The 16113-nt window shown below is 43.9% G+C and overlaps 1 protein-coding gene across 2 annotated transcripts in view; it reads right to left on the bottom strand.

The window, feature by feature from the left end:
- The window catches only part of GOLM1 (golgi membrane protein 1), a 723783-nt gene extending 709745 nt beyond the window's left edge, over positions 1-14038 (bottom strand). Inside the window, exon 1 of one of the 2 annotated variants that reach the window (XM_078675795.1) lies at positions 13897-14038. The gene's annotated coding sequence lies outside the window, so the exon portion shown is untranslated. The remainder of the gene's footprint in view (positions 1-13896) is intronic. The other variant, XM_078675793.1, reaches the window with a different exon arrangement.
- Between the last annotated feature and the right edge of the window lie 2075 nt (positions 14039-16113).

The raw sequence follows: 16113 nt of genomic DNA, 5'->3' as shown, positions 1-16113 counted from the left end.
GGATTGACATGCTACTTTGCTACCTTGATTATATGCAGGCCTGCACGGCCCTACTGAATACTGTACGTGATTGACTATGGTGGCTACTGCTCTGTTGTTTATAATCGTTATTATTTATCATTACTTCGTTTTGTAACACTGTGATGGGATGTATGACCTGACAAAACAAAAATGCAATAAACATATTCAAAAAAAAAAACAAAAAAAAAAAAACACAAGGTTGTAGGGGAGGAGGGCATTTTAGATATGGTGACTCCCAAGGGTGGATAAAGGGAAAGGTTTCCAAAAGGCCATTGAGGCATGGGCAGCCACAACAGCCCTAACAATGGAGCCAGATGTGATCTCCTTCAGTCCCCTATAGACCATTACAATTATGTACATAAAGGAATACACTTTCCATTGTAATATAGGGGTTGTTGTTTAGGGGGCCGCAGCACTATGTTAGTTGCGGATAACTAAACAAGACTTGTCTTTACTTACTAGTTCTGGGACAATCCCAAAAAGGTGTAGGTTTTCTAGTGTCAGCTCAAAGACTACATTAACATTGTGCAAATAAAAGGAGAGCATTGTTCACATACAGGGAGATGCCACATGAGTCCCCATTGCGGTTGGATTCCCAAGTCTGCCCAGTCTGTCTAATTTGATTTGCCAATAGCTTCACAACAAAAGGTACATAAAAGTGAGGCCAAAGATGAGCAAGTTTGTGTACAGTGTTACATTACTATGTGATATGAAATAATCTCACAAGTTTTAAAGTGTGCCGTAGTGGAGGGGTATGGTAGGTAGCCAGTCCGGTATTCCTTTGCCAAATCCTATCTGCTACAAATCCCAGAAAAGTTATTCCCAGTTTAGCATATCAAACACCTCCTCGGTTTATGGAGTCTACCGCCGATTCAATTGAGTACTCACTCATCCTGATCATGACATGGAAAAGTCTTTGAGGTTCAGGGAAGTGCTTCCACAAGGTACAAATGGACTTCAATTCAGAAGACTCCGGTACATCAAACTTAACAAACGTTTTCTGTCCAGAATTATCTTGCGAAATTTGCAATTGTAGATTGATCATAGAAAGGGAATAATAGAAGGACTGATTTATACCGTCAATATTTGAGGCAAGTAGCCAGCATCTTTAGTAACTTCATACATATTTAGTAACGGTTTCACCAGCTGTTCCTGAAAGGTGCTGTAAAATAAATGCAGACCATCTCTGCTGGGACTCTAGTTTGATGCCAGTCAGGATATCACAAATGTAACTTCGATGTGATTGGATTGGCACGTGCTTTACTTTGCTTGGGGGTTGATGGATTCTATTCCAGGGCTTGCAGGTAGTCATTAGTGTAGGTTTCCTCATAAGCAAACGGAAGATAGTATAGCTCATTATAAAAAACCTAGTAAGTATATTGTTGATTTCAATCTGTGAATCCTTGGTGATCATATATTATTATTCTAGGGGGTTTCTACAATTTCAGGTACCCTAGTTGGCAACCTGCCAGCTTTATCAGCATCTGAATACAGCCTAGAAACGTATTCTCAGTTGTCGTGCTAGGCCAGCCTTCCCGGTGTTTCTGCATTCTGGACTATTTTCAGCGTTAGGACCGCTTTCAAAAACTGTTTATTAGCCACTTCCGTTTCAGTATACTTAAATTAGTCTTCCATTTTCGTCAGTAACCTAGACAAAACCCTTCAGCGGTCCCAAGGAGGTCTCAATACAAATAAAGGTACTGCACACTTTAACCCCTTGTGTCTGGAGGCATTTTCTCACCAATGTGGAGCCCTTTTTTGATGTTTGGGCAGTATGAGCTTTTAGCCTTCGTAACGTTTTCCCCCACAATAGGTATCCACGGCAAATCTGCATACTTCCTCTACTCCACGTTAGGTATTCCAAGGATACCCACGGGTTACTCTGGAAGGAGCTGGAGCTAAAAAAAAAAAAAAAAACAAATTTTAGGTAAACGGTTATTTTTAAGGGGGGGAGGGGGAGATTGTACTGTGGAAGAAAGTGTTTTTTTCCCCCTCAAAATGTGCATGGCTGGCTGCTAACCTAGATTGCTGTCTGGGAATTTCTCTCCACAGCCGGATAAAACTGCACATTTCATCCTTTCTACCCCTGGCAGCCCATCTCCAGCAATCGAGGGAGTCACTACCCCTCCTGGACATCAATGGGGCCAAAGCTGTCCTTGCTCCGTCTCAGCGAGGCTTGCTGTCATCTGCGAGGCATGCGGCCAGGGAGCAACCTACCCGCAGCATGCACTGTGCGGCCTTCTCTGAGCCGTGACTGGATGTGGAGTACCCGTGACTGGTGCGGCGTCGTAGCAATGAAACAGAGGCGGTGCCTAGCCCATCATACTCCTGATCTGTGCCACTTGTCCAGAAGTCCTTCCCCTTTCCGGGGCATGGTGGCCTGGACAAGCATGCCTTTCTCCCCCTCTCATCCGCAGGGCACTTCGTCAGGAGGTGGATGGGTAGGTAGGGATAGCGATTGCACCAGATGGTGTGCCTTTGTTTCCTCCTGGAGGTGGTGAATGCCACCATTTGACTTTTTGCCTGTGTCCATTTTAGCTGCCCCTTCCATAACTTACAGAGCTGCTTGACAGGTGCTCCGGAGACCGCTGCCTACTAGAGCAGTCTGTGCCCTCTGGTGATGGGAGGAACTTTTGAACCCTTGCTGGGGGGGCGCCTCTATTCCTTACCAGACACGGCAAGTGCTGGCCCACTCCCTCTCTGCTGCAGGTGAGGGGGTTACTATTTGCCACCACCACCGCCTGCTGTGCCCTTTTGCTTGGCACTACTTCTGGCGCGTTCTGAGTGCAGCAGCCCTGGACTGCCTCCAACAGCCTATCTACCATAGGTAAGAATGACCCCAAGCAGCCGTGGATGACCTACAATACTCGAGAGGGGCCCAGGTCGGAGTGGAACTAAACAGAGAGACTAGGCTCCCGCACCCACAATACTGCTGAGGGGGTATAGAGCCCGGACCGAATACTCCAGATGCGCGCCAGCCTGCATCAAATTGACGGTAAACTGAATACGCTCACTACAAGCCTTTACCGCATGCAGGCCTGCAGTGACAAGCTAGACAATGGCTTTAAGGAGGCAGAAGGCAGGATCGCCACCATCGAGGAGGACACTACTGACTTCACTGCTAAGGTCACCAAACTAACACGACATACCCAAAGTTGTAGTCAAAACCAAAGATTTAAAATCCCGCTCCAGGATCAACAACCTTTGCATCCTTGGTATAGCTAACACTATCAACACCGACATGATGGAACCCCATGTCAAGCAGCTTCCGAAAGATCTTTGGTGGGGAAAGCTTCTCTTCCTGCTTCATTGTGTCATTGGGTCCCTCTCCTACCACCGGAGCCCCTCAATGTTCCCCCCCCCGCTCCCCAATTAGCCAGACAGAGATGCAGATCTTAGTCTAGCCCGGTAGAGGGATCGCCACTCTCACCAGGTCATGGACATCGACAGCTACCTGGATTTTTCTGTGACAGTGCAGGAGGCCAGACACGCCTTCACAGAGTTTAAGAAGTTACTTTGGCCCAACAAGATCCCCCACGCCATGTTTTTCCCTACCAAACTGAGGCTCCAGATGAGTGGTCGCACTGTTTCACACCGCCCAAGAAGGCCGCATGGGCAGTTCCAGTCCACCTGGGGTGCAGGGGAGGAAACAGCATTGCTCACCGGACCACTCCACTGACATGGATGCATCCTCCAGAGAACTGTAAAATGATGTTTAGTAACTAGGACCTTTCATTTCTTTTTGCATGTTGTCTCTCCACCTCTCTTCAGCTCCTTTGGAGTCGGTCCGGTTGGCCTGCTTCCCCCCACCTCCTCTCCATTTGTATTTCATATGCCTCCTACTTCCCCTGCATCTTTCACAGTTGCAACTTTAAGCACCCGCTGCGTTGTGCTAATGTTGGTGTAGCAAAATGTGACTCCACTCGAGGTACTCAGTAGTTTATGCCACCTGGGTGCCATATTTATGTTGCAGGTGGGCTGGATGGCACTTTTTAATGTTTCTTGTGTGGTTTGCACTAATTTGGGTAAGCTTAGTTGGTTGGATTAATTCACGGATTGTTGGAGAAATCATTGTGGGAGGGTAGTGGGGAGGGGAAGAGGGAATAGATCGGTTTGATACGGTTCTTGATCTGTCCTGGTGTTGGCATCCTCCTTGCATTAGGCTTTAGATTTAAATTAGTCTATGTACACACTCACTCTAGATGCCTACGGCCAATCGGGACACTGGCACCTGGCACACTCCACTACATGCCTAATATGCCCTTCTAAGTAAACTTGATTACTTGAAATATCGGCGAACTGTGGAGCCCCAAGAAATGTCACCCGCATAGGTCGTCTCCCTAGCTCCACTAATACTCCGAGGGTGGTTAATCGAACACATAGTGTGCCTTAAAACAATTGAGGTCCTCAGGTGGCACGGCATATGGGTGGCGGGCACTGAGGGACAGTAATCCTGTCTTTTCTTTCTATTTCACTGCAAACAAATCACACTCCCAACTGAATCTCCAATTGCTCTCCCCTGATACACTCACCATGTGTAGATTACCTACACTCACCATGTGTAGATTACCTACCAGTGACACACTCTCGCCGACCAGTCCTCAGTGCTACTCCAGCTTGAGATCCCATGCCCTGTGGGAATTCCTTAAACCGTGGTGTTTTCCATCAGCTGCTCTACTACATCATGTCTTTAAGTCATAAATAGAAAAGGCAACTGAGGAATTTTTCGATAGGTCCCCTCCTACTCGACGGTTTGGGAGACCCTACTCGACGGTTTGGGAGACCTTCAAAAGTACAAAGTGCCCTTTCCAAGCAATTCGGCGTTCTTAGGTCCCTCTGACTATAGCTTCACTCTATAAAGACTCAATGACAATATGAATCCTCCAGAGATGCCGCTTTGCTGGCAGTTACTGATGGATAACTAGCCCTAGTATGAAGAGACAACATATTGTAAAACGGCCTATCTGGGGCACAAGCTCGGGCACAGGTGTTTGGTGCGGTGGAGAAGCCCAGCGGGACCCTTGCCTGGCTTTTGTGGGGTGCTGGTCCAGGTTGTGTGGAGCCCACTTCGCAGACATTTCATCCTTTCTATACATCGAAGCCATCACACCCCACTGATCAAATATAGACGTTCCTTGAAGACATTACTTTGGTGTAGGTGGAGGGCGGGGTGATATTGTTGTCCGAAGAAACCCCTACACTACAGGACATTCTTCAGGCCATAGATAGCTTAGCTTCTCAAGCAGCATGGTGCCTAGTTCAGATGGCCTTACCATTGATTTTTAGAAGGATTCAAGGACCTTGGCTCCTGGAGCTCTACCAATCAACCCTGGATACTAAGACCCTCCCGCAACCAGAGACGTCCTCATCCTAAAGATGGGGGAAGGATTAATTCTGTGGTCAAGAAGGCGGTGGAGGGGAGAGGCAGGGAGGAAGCAACAGTTTGGTAAACTACTAAAGGCGATCCCCTGGAGATACCGGGAGAAAAGGCTTCAATTGGTAATGGCGAATTGACTGTTGCAAGCTCTCTTTCAATGTGGAGGCTAGAGACAAACATTACAATGCTTTTTGGACAATGACAAATGCAGGTCTCAACCAATAATGAGAGCACAATACAAGATAGATTGAAACAGTTCCCTTATCACAAAGACAATGTTACCAAAAGCCTACTGCTGTTTATTCTTCATAAACAATTAATTAAAAGTTGTCCATAACTGACAAGTCTGTTCATGCCATGAACAAAACCTTGATCTTTTACCAACATTTTAGCACATTACATGTTGCATGGTGCGAGTATTACATCCATACTTTGAAAGGGTAAAGGAGACTATACTATCAACATAAGGAAAGAAATATTTGCTTCCGTGGCTTAAGCCGTGCATGTGCCCTCGTACTGTCTATTGGAGCTTTCCTCACCTGGTACAGTATCACAAGCACTGTCATAAAATGGCTTGTATCACTTTTGGAGAACTAGACTCAGAAGGCGATCCCCGACACCTACCCCTCCACATCATCCTCTATTACCTGAATAGTCCTGACCTCCAGCAAGTTTCAGGTGGCTACAACTTTCCCCCAAACATTGAAACAACTTCTAACTGACCTTACTGCTGACAAGGCTTGTTAGTGACCAGTCCGGCAACCACACTCTACACTACAATCAGAGGGAACTCCGCAGCACCTTCAACCAAACTACACCAGTGGTCCTGTTGTAGACTTTTTGCACCAGTTTCCTTACCAGCACCACGTAAGCGATAAAACCAGCTCCTCCGTGGCTCTTTCTTCAGCACCAGGGACACCCAGAGCAACACTGCAGCCAGGTCCTACGAGCCAGGTAAAAACAAACTGACTGTCATGGCCTGGGACCTGCACAATTTAACCTCCAGTAGGTTCCACAAAACTCGACCTGCAAAGGACAGATTGTCACAAGTGCCTTTTACCATTGACCACAATGCAGAAGTTCTGCAGTACTGAATTGCACTGATTTATTTTTCCTTCTAAAATCCATAACTTCCGTTATATTTATCAGATTGTTTTCGTTTGGGTGTCTACATTTATATAAAAATCAGCTTTATCCTGATAAATTAGTGTTGGATTGCTTTCGAGTTGTGTCAATTACTTTTCGTCCATTTTAATACTCTGAAATGTTTAACACATGTTCCTCTAGTAACAGCTGACTACTCTTTGCCACGCTACCAGGACGGAGCAAAAAATTTATTATTGTGAATCCAAGGGGGATTGTGAGTGTTACACAGTGAAGCCTAACCAGCATCACACACAGTGAAGCCTAACCAGCATCACTACATAATATCCACTTTCCTACAGTATCTGTTCCCATTGGTCAAGATACTAGACTGTTATATTCAGTTTCACTTACAAGCAGAGGACACTTGCATAGACCTTAAGTTCCAGGAAGTCTCCTGTGACGGAAACCACACTGGCACTTGCCTCATGAGGAACTAAATCTAGATGAACCAAAACAAAACGCCTGCCCCCACTCATTCAAGAAACTAAATAAATATGTACAGCAAGTACACCTATGAGTTACATTTTACTCTAATTGGACCTCCATTATCAAGGTCAACAAGACAAATAAGTGAATCTTCCACCAGCTGCATGATCTATGGGGCATTAATCTCTCACACAACCTCACTCACCAGATTGCAATGTTCCTTGTGGCAACTCCATCCAGAGTGGACTCCTACAAAGACATTTAATGAGGACTCTCGGTTAAGTCAATCAGCAAATGAGTTAAGCCTCACTACCATGACACATTCCCCAGCCTCACAATGTGGCTCCCTGAGCCACTTGGTCCTAGCTTTGAAGGCCCTGCACAGGCTATCGATAAAGGTAAGCAGTGTTCACATTTTTACATTGTCCACCAGGACGTTTGAATAGGCGACACCTGGATCACCAACACAAGGACTTGCAAAAAAAAACAAAAAAAACACCCACATACCAGAGATCACCATCCATTAAAAAGCTTGCCACCTGACCTGCCAAAATACAAAATGTTTGAAGGAAGGACCATTTATCTCCAAGGTTCTTTCCTAGGAATATTCCCACCACCCACAACTTGGACTTGAAGATTTCTTGAGACTTAAAGAAAGGTTATTAACCCAAATCGAGAACCCCGACAGAGAAACTGTTGCTATGATGCACGATTGGCCCAGCACCTCACCAGAGTAGAGCCTCCATACCAACAACATGACTCCGCTATTTCTATTCCCACTCCACCCTCTCGATTCCAGTGCCTTTTTTTTAACACTTTTGAAACAACAGTAAATCTTTAGAAGTATGGAACAAAGCTTTGAAACAAAAAAAGAGAAAAAGCACCTGAACGTAAAGCACTATTGGTTGAATAGAGACACAAGATAAAAGCTTACTTGGCAACTACGGATGTTAAATTCAGCTTTGTGGTACTACAAGAGTTGCACTTTTGCGCAGTTAGTCTGCATCAATCACCTAGAAATGTCTGCAGGGTCAGTGGGCGATTGGTGCTTGCTGACAAGATTAGTATATCTTTAACTCGCTTTGAGTTACCATTTTATTGTTCGCTGTAAACCAAAGGGAACATCAGAACAATGTCCTGGCTGAGGCACATACAGGATTATCAGAGTCGCCAAAATTTACTAACCGGTTTATCTCCTCCACCCGTATCATTCCTGCAGTAAATGTCGGGTATACTTTAACAGAAACAGCTTTTTTTATTGTGTACACTCAACCGTCAGGCTCTTCTCAAAATAAAGCCCTCTTAACACAGTACGTGATAAAAGTGAATAAGCACAATGGCGTGCAAAACTGTCTGATCTCTTTTACAAGCTAGTCTAAACATTTTTTTTTTTTAAACAGAAAAATACCAAAAAGGTTGGAATGCTCGGATGTCCGAACTGAGTGCACATTATATTTTATTTAAGGCAACACAGACCTCGCCTCTTACAGAGCATACCACGAAACCACAGTGACATCTAATCTTTAGGGCGCGTGAGAGAAGAATGTTACTGCCACCTTCAAACCTGGGCCGGCTCTATTCAGGGTAAAAAAAGCTCTCAACGCGGCAAGACTCGCAAGAGGATAGTACCAGTAACAACAGTAAAACACTTGCATCCAAACCTTGGACACACATTCCATGGATACCAAATATTATACAAAAAATTGTATTAGAAATTGAAACACTATTTACTCCGGGCTCCCATAAATTGGTCGCAAACGCGTGGCAACATGAAGGAGGTGATGTCACGAGCAGAGACATAAAAAACGGAATTTGACAGTAGCAAATATATATATTTCTTTTTTTTAAGAACTCTGCGTTAAAGAAATTGGCACCAAGGACAAATGCGAAAGTAAATCTGTAATGGTTACGTGGTCCTAAAGGGCTGAATTTTAAAATATCTAATAGAAATAATGCACCTGGTGCAGAGATCTTTGCGTACCCAGCATTTTTCATGGGGGGGGATAGTAACAGAAAGATAACTGGTAGTTAACGCACTTGCTGGAGAGGTCGGCGTTTTGTCCAGTCACAGTTTTGACTCATCCTACAGTAGCCTAGAGAGATAATATGGCTAATGCAAAGCACCAAGTGTAACATGCAGATTTGTGTTTTATGTAGCTAGGTCAGTAGGTTACTACTTTTGTCACAGTGATACAGGGTGGTCAAAGAACTATAGAACCCCTGTAATTTGCCTCCCACACCCTCACTTTCTACAACGCAATGCGAGGAGCTAGCCCTTTTCTTTAACCAAAAAGAAGGGAAATTTCTCTCAACTGCCTCTAGATTGCACACATGGAGACCAACTAAGTGACACCGTGGCTGACTGACATTCTGAAATCTATTCATGCAGGCCGATACGGCATTACGATAAATGCTGACATGACACCAAAACTACGGACATGTTTCTTTTTGGACACGGACTTTCCATACCATCTTGCAATCTATTAAATCAGGCTCTCCTTTGCATACCTTGCCACCTAACATGATAAGGCAACTTGATTCTAACTTGTTATCCATGTTAAGGGATCTTCTCAATACCCGTCTCAGCGAGCAGCTGGTTCCCCAGAAATTGAAACAATGCTATGATCCTTCCTCTCCTGGAAAAAAACCCTATCTGGACCCGGCCAATATGTTCAACTTTCGTCCCATCTATACTTCTCATCTTTTCCAAAATTTTGGAAAAAACATATCAATAGTCAGCTCCCTTCGTTGGTGGAATCTCAGAATTTTATTCACCATTCTCAGTCTAAATTTAGGGATGATCACAGATCTCAGGCTCAATGGCGACAAAGCTCAGGTCATGTTTGGGGGGAGAAACGCTTCTCTCTTGGGCTCATTTCACTGGCCCGACTCTCTAGGGACTCTGCCCACTCCATCTTAGAATGTTAAAATCAGGGATTCCTCCTGGATGACAAACTATGAAGCATCAAGTGGCTATGGTGACTGCCACTTGTTTTACGGTACTTACATAGCTAAAAAATATCATTTGGATGATCCCTACTCCCGCTCAAAAGACTGTCATCCAGGCTTTAATTATACCCAGATTGGACTATGGCAGTGTGCTATATCTGGGAGTTGATAAAGCTACAACCCCCTGGCTGCAACAAGTGCAGAACACAGCTGCAAAGTTACTCTACCAGCTATCACAGACGTCTTCAGCCTCCAACCTTCTTTGCGAGATTCACTAGCTCACGATTCCTACCCACAACAAGTTCAAAGCTTTAAGCTATATGTTCATGGGTATAGCAGAAACTCAGGATTTGGTGTCATCCCATCATCCTTCTCGGTCTCTGAGTTCTATGAATCCCACCTTGTTTAGTGTGCTTAGGTTCCGCTTGACTCGTAAGAAAGGGTGCTCCTTTACATATTTAGGACCAAAACTTCAGAATTCCCTTCTCGAGTCACTGTGTAGCTGTGCGTCTCGTCTTGCTTTTCGCAGAGGAACGTGGCTCCTTTAGCCTGTTGAACTTAGGAATCCCCCTACCTGATGAGGCCGGGAAACCCCTTGGGGTAGCTGTGCGCATTACAAATTCAAATAATAATACTACTACATTTGTTCCCTGCAGTTCATAAGTCCCAAACCTGCTAATATTGCTACATCACATGAGGGGGCGGGTGAACGAAAACAAAAACTTGCATCCAAATTGTAGCTTCTCTTAAGCACTTGTGAAGTAATAACAAGTGGAGTGTCTTTCTTTCCCTCCATTGCATTGGCATCTAGGTGTTAGGCTCCAGACAGCATCCAACCAGGATAAGACTTCCACAAAAGGAGGGCTGAGGGCCATATGAGAAAGGCCTTTCTGTTGTACCCAGCAAAAAAAAAAATAAGAAACCCTGCGTACTCCTTGTGAGTGGCGGCCCCAATGGAATCAGACCACGTGCAGGTGCTACAGAAGAAAAGCCCCAGTTTCTGCAAATAGTACCAGAAGAAAATCCGCATATTCCCCTGGGGCTGGCCTGGATGTCCCTCATTTCCTGCACTAATAATATTATTATATGAAGGCTGCAGCTACAAATTATTAGCAAACAATGCCACACTAGTGAATAATCTGGAAGCAGGACTGGAAAAGACACGAAGATTGTTTGGAGAGGTGCCATCTAGTACACAATGCAGCGCTTTACATTGGCAGATTCTGTCAGGCACGGAGTACCAGTGCTTCCTTAATCTGTAAAGAAGAATGCCAGCACTTCTCAGCAGGAGTGCAATATTTATTATGAGATAGCACCAGCACCTTTTAGAAGCAAAGATGCTACTCTAGGATTGTGTAGCGACCACTATGTTTATGTGTTTCCATATCAAGGATTGGATAAGTACAAATTAAAGAGCATATTTTAGAGAGTGAAATCAAGGACGAGGGTATAAGCTAGAGGCTGGGGTGGTACTGGGAGCCCTAGTGAAGCTGATAAAATACCCTCTGTATTTCCAAATATTGTGGAAAGGAATGCAAGGAGTTTAGGCACATGTTTTTAGAATCAGAAGAAGTGAATTTGTTTTTCACCACTGTGGCAATAATTGCTTATGGCTTAGTTGGAATTATGGTGAACAGTTCTGGAGACATCTACCTTCAGAATACACCCCTACATTTCAAACTGTGCAGAAGAGGTAACAAGAGGAGATTTGGCATGCACCAACACATTGTATCAAGAGATGCAAGATGTTTAAAGATGCGAAGTATGGAGTACAAAGGACCTAGGGCATAGCATGTGCAATACACAACATAAAAATACACCAGTGAAAGGAGACCGCATGTTCCAGAGATAGTATGATAGTTTGGTTTTAGAAAAGGAATCATGAAAGAACTTTCCAGTAGGAACACAAAGGAGTTCAGTTTGACAGAAAGGGCAGTAACCCACTTTCAGCAGAAGGGCTGGGGCAAAATCAGTAAACAAATACAAAAAACAAGACTGATGGCAGGATATTCTACTAAAGTATGATCAAAGAGAGCTTGAAACTAAATCGGGTCAAAGAACTCAATAAGGTAATCAGGCAGGGCCAATCTTTATTAGTGGTCAAGTTCTCCGTTTTTAACCTAGTAAGAGCAAACGGGTTGCCACATTATTTAACAATCTAAAAATCTCCCAATCGTAAACAGTTTGCTCCCACTTTGGATGCTGTTGCCCTTTACTTTACTGCTTAAGTCAGTCGCACCTTTAAATGACACTCCATCCTGCTGGTGACAAGTCATCATTGACACAGTATCCTTCTCCCACTATAACTTAAAACTGAAGCGTTCCAATGCACAGAATTAGTGATTCTATGGGTACAGTTCAAATAAATTAACTAACTTAGTTTCAGCTGGAAAATAAAAAATAAAAAGCCTAAGTCAATCATCTACTAATTGCACATTCACAGGAGTAATGTCATATATGATGAATATAGTTTACCAATGTTTGAAGGGTCTTTATTAGAAATGATCAGTTGTGTGGTTCACTGAGGCAGGAAAGTACCAGGCCATCAACTGATATGCCCCACCTCTTGTCTCAACACCAGAGCTCCCAATCAAGCTCAGTCATGAGCACCCACCTACAACGCAGTTAGTTCACAGTATGCATTACACAAAAATTATATGTTGCATGAGATAACTATGAAAACATAACTTCTGGGGAATAGCAAAACACACTAAGGGAAAACAAGAAGCAGTAAAACATGTGAAATGTAAACAGGGACTGACTGCATTGTTTACATAGATTAATTTAGGTTTTTTCAAGTCGTGGTTGAAAAATCCGATTGTGATTTTGCCTGTAAAGTTAAGGACATGAATATAAGGACCCATTTAAAGTCATAAGACCCGTTCTACTTAACCCTGAAGTAGGGCGTACCAACCGAACCAATGTCTTTAAGTAGTCGCTTTCACACGCACATCCGATTGAATGATGAAGGAGCATAGCAACATAATTAGAAAAATGAACTACGAGTTCCTATGGTGATCAGAAAATAATGCGAAACATGGCAGTAGATCCCTTATCTCAATTCCACGCAACAAAGACAAAAATACAATTGTGAAGATTACGTATACCAAACTGCACTGTGATCACACTAGTGGCAACTCTTTTAAACTCTTCGAGTGGTGTCATGTGACAGCACAATAGACCTCTCCAAAAAGTAATTTAATGACATGCTGTGACTGAATAAAACATTTTATCACGAGCAGCAAAATATGAAAAGTTGGAAATATGTACTGCGTGCTTCACAGCTGTGACGCAGAATATAATTTATAGGTATACTTATATGATCCATAAGAAAAGAAATTTAAATCAAGTGAATGTTGATCATCTTATACATTTGCAGTGCAGAGTGGAGCAAACGAAACAAGATCTCCATGCCTTCACTTGGAGAGGCACACACCTTAGCTGCCAACAAGTCTAAGCCACATCATCACCAAACCAGTTCAAGCGAGACCTCTAGCTGTTGCTTTCGTGCGGTCCATAAAGCGAGCCACAGCAAGCTCTCAATGTTAAAACAGATAGATTTTCATGAAGCAGAAACAACGAGTTCATATAGATAAAAAGCAAGCGTGACCTCGCTACGGCCAAACGCCAGCAAAGTACTATATTCGAGACTGCATCCCTACACTGCCACCGGGTCTACGATTACAGCTCTAGGCGATTGGAGCAGAAACAAGGGTCCCCAACACGAGTACGGTAAATTATGTAACATTGACACCAGGGACTTACAGTGCTTACAAACTGCTGAAGAGTGACGCGAAGGGCCACATAAAAACAAGGTGCTGTTATTGTTATTATCTCTAGAATACAAAAGATAAAGCAGCCTCGATACAACAGAGGTGCGGCAGCTTGAACTAGAAAGCCATGCTCGGGAATAGATCCCCAAAAACACAACATAGCGATTGACACTACATTATGTGGGCTACCTGCACTCTACTTACATGGACCGTCCGTCTGCACAGCCTCATATCCGTTGTAGGTCGCTGTTCTTTTAACTGATATAATTCGTCTGTAATTTAGGACTTTAGCGTCACATAACAACCAATCCCACGACTGGACAAATTCGGTGCGTCCTCTAGAAGTGGGCTGTGTTGACGATGTGTAAAAGGACCTCTGATTGGAGCATTGTGGGCCTTGAGCCAATCACAGTGTGCTCTAAAATAATCCGAAGTACTGATTGGCTGTGGAGTCCACAGGTACCTTCGACCGGCGGCCTGTATTCTTACAGTCGGCGGGGGCCGCCCATGGTGGAGCGTGGTAGTGCAGCTCAGCAGAAGCTTCTTTTAGTCAGGCTAGGTTGCTGCTGCTCCTTCAGGCGCGACAGTGGGGCGGGGTGGGTGATAGGGAAGGAAGTGTTAGCAACGCGGAACTGCCTAAAATGATAGTTTTGAGTGACGGTGCGACCCTGGTGCTGTCTGTTCTCTGCTCACAGCTGGTTAGGCCCTTTTGGCATTTGATCCTGCGTCTCAGGCTGGGAATTTAGCCGTTCTTGGTGAGGCCGGGGCCCGTAGGATACGGGATGGTACCTATCGTTGGCACACGTGGCATATCTAGCATTTACTGACTTGAATAGCCCCTTTGTTGTGTGACAGTTTTTTATTTTTTTATTTATTTAATGCGATTTTATATAGCGCGAACTTTACCCGAAGGTGTCAGAGCGCTTTACATAAGAACCAGTTGAAAAACATAAGGACTAAGGATTACATGTGTTACATAAAAGATACAAACAGAAAAAATTGCAAATGTACAAGATATAGGGTCACACACGGAAGAGATACAAACAGAAATAAGAGGTACGAATGGACATACTCTAAGAGTCACATAGGAATGGTAGAGACTACAAAGGTCTATTGCATATACTAGTGATTAGAGTTATATCTATATACATAGGGAAGGGATACGAATGAATATACTCTAAGAGTCACATAGGAATGGTAGAGAGTACAATGGTCTACTTCGTATACTAGTGATTAGAGTTATCTCTATATACATAGGGAAGGGATACGAATGGATATACTCTAAGAGTCACATAGGAATGGTAAAGACTACAAAGGTCAACTGCATATACTAGTGATTAGAGTTATCTATATACGTAGGGAAGGGATACGAATGGATATACTCTAAGAGTCACATAGGAATGGTAGAGAGTACAGAGGTCTACTGCATATACTAGTGATTAGAGTTATCTCTATATACATAGGGAAGGATATGTTATGTTAAAAATATTTATTCAGCGCACGGACACCAAGTGGTTTCATGGCGCTCGAGACAACAGGGAGAAGGAGGATGCGGAATTACACAAAGGCCTGCAGGAAAAGGTGGGTTTTGAGTGAACATCTAAAAAGGGTGTAACTGGGAGAGAATCTGAGTTCACTCGGAAGTGCGTTCCAAAGTCTGGGGGCCAGAAATGCAAAACGGAGGCCACCATGTTTTTTGCGTTTAACTGTGGGGGTGGTGAGGAGGTTGTGATGGGAGGAGCGCAGATCGCGGGAAGGAGCGTACCGGCAAATTCTGGAGGCAACAAAAGCAGGGCCTTGATCATGTTGCGCCTTGAAAATGGTGCAGCCGAGTTTGAAGACACACCGCTTGGCCACCGGCAACCAATGAAGTTTCTTTAGTAGCGGGGTGATGTGCATATGTTTGGTCTGACGGAAGATTAGCCTGGCTGCCTGATTTTGCACGAGTTGCAAGCGGCGCAACTGGTAGGCAGGAATGCCAGCTTATGCATATGACTGGATATACTCTAAGAGTCACATAGGAATGGTAGAGAGTACACAGGTCTACTGCATATACTAGTGATTAGAGTTATCTCTATATACATAGAGAAGGGAAATGGATAAACTCTAAGAGTCACATAGGATTGGTAGAGAGTACAAAGGTCTACTGCATATACTAGTGATTAGAGTTATCTCTATATACATAGGGAAGGATATGACTGGATATACTCTAAGTCACATAGGAATGGTAGAGAGTACAAAGGTCTACTGCATATACTAGTGATTAGAGTTATCTCTATATACAAAAGCAGAGTTCCATTAAGTGGGTTCCATTAACAGTGCTTCTATTCGCATCCTGCTGCTAGTTTGACAGACATGACAGGTCTCATGGCTTCCATACACGTTTCATTATTGCCACCCATATCACTGAGTTTGATGTGT

This window comes from Lissotriton helveticus, chromosome 2_1, assembly GCF_964261635.1.
Source record: "Lissotriton helveticus chromosome 2_1, aLisHel1.1, whole genome shotgun sequence".
NCBI classification, from domain to species: Eukaryota; Metazoa; Chordata; class Amphibia; order Caudata; family Salamandridae; genus Lissotriton; species Lissotriton helveticus.
This window is presented reverse-complemented; position numbering and strand designations above follow the sequence as displayed.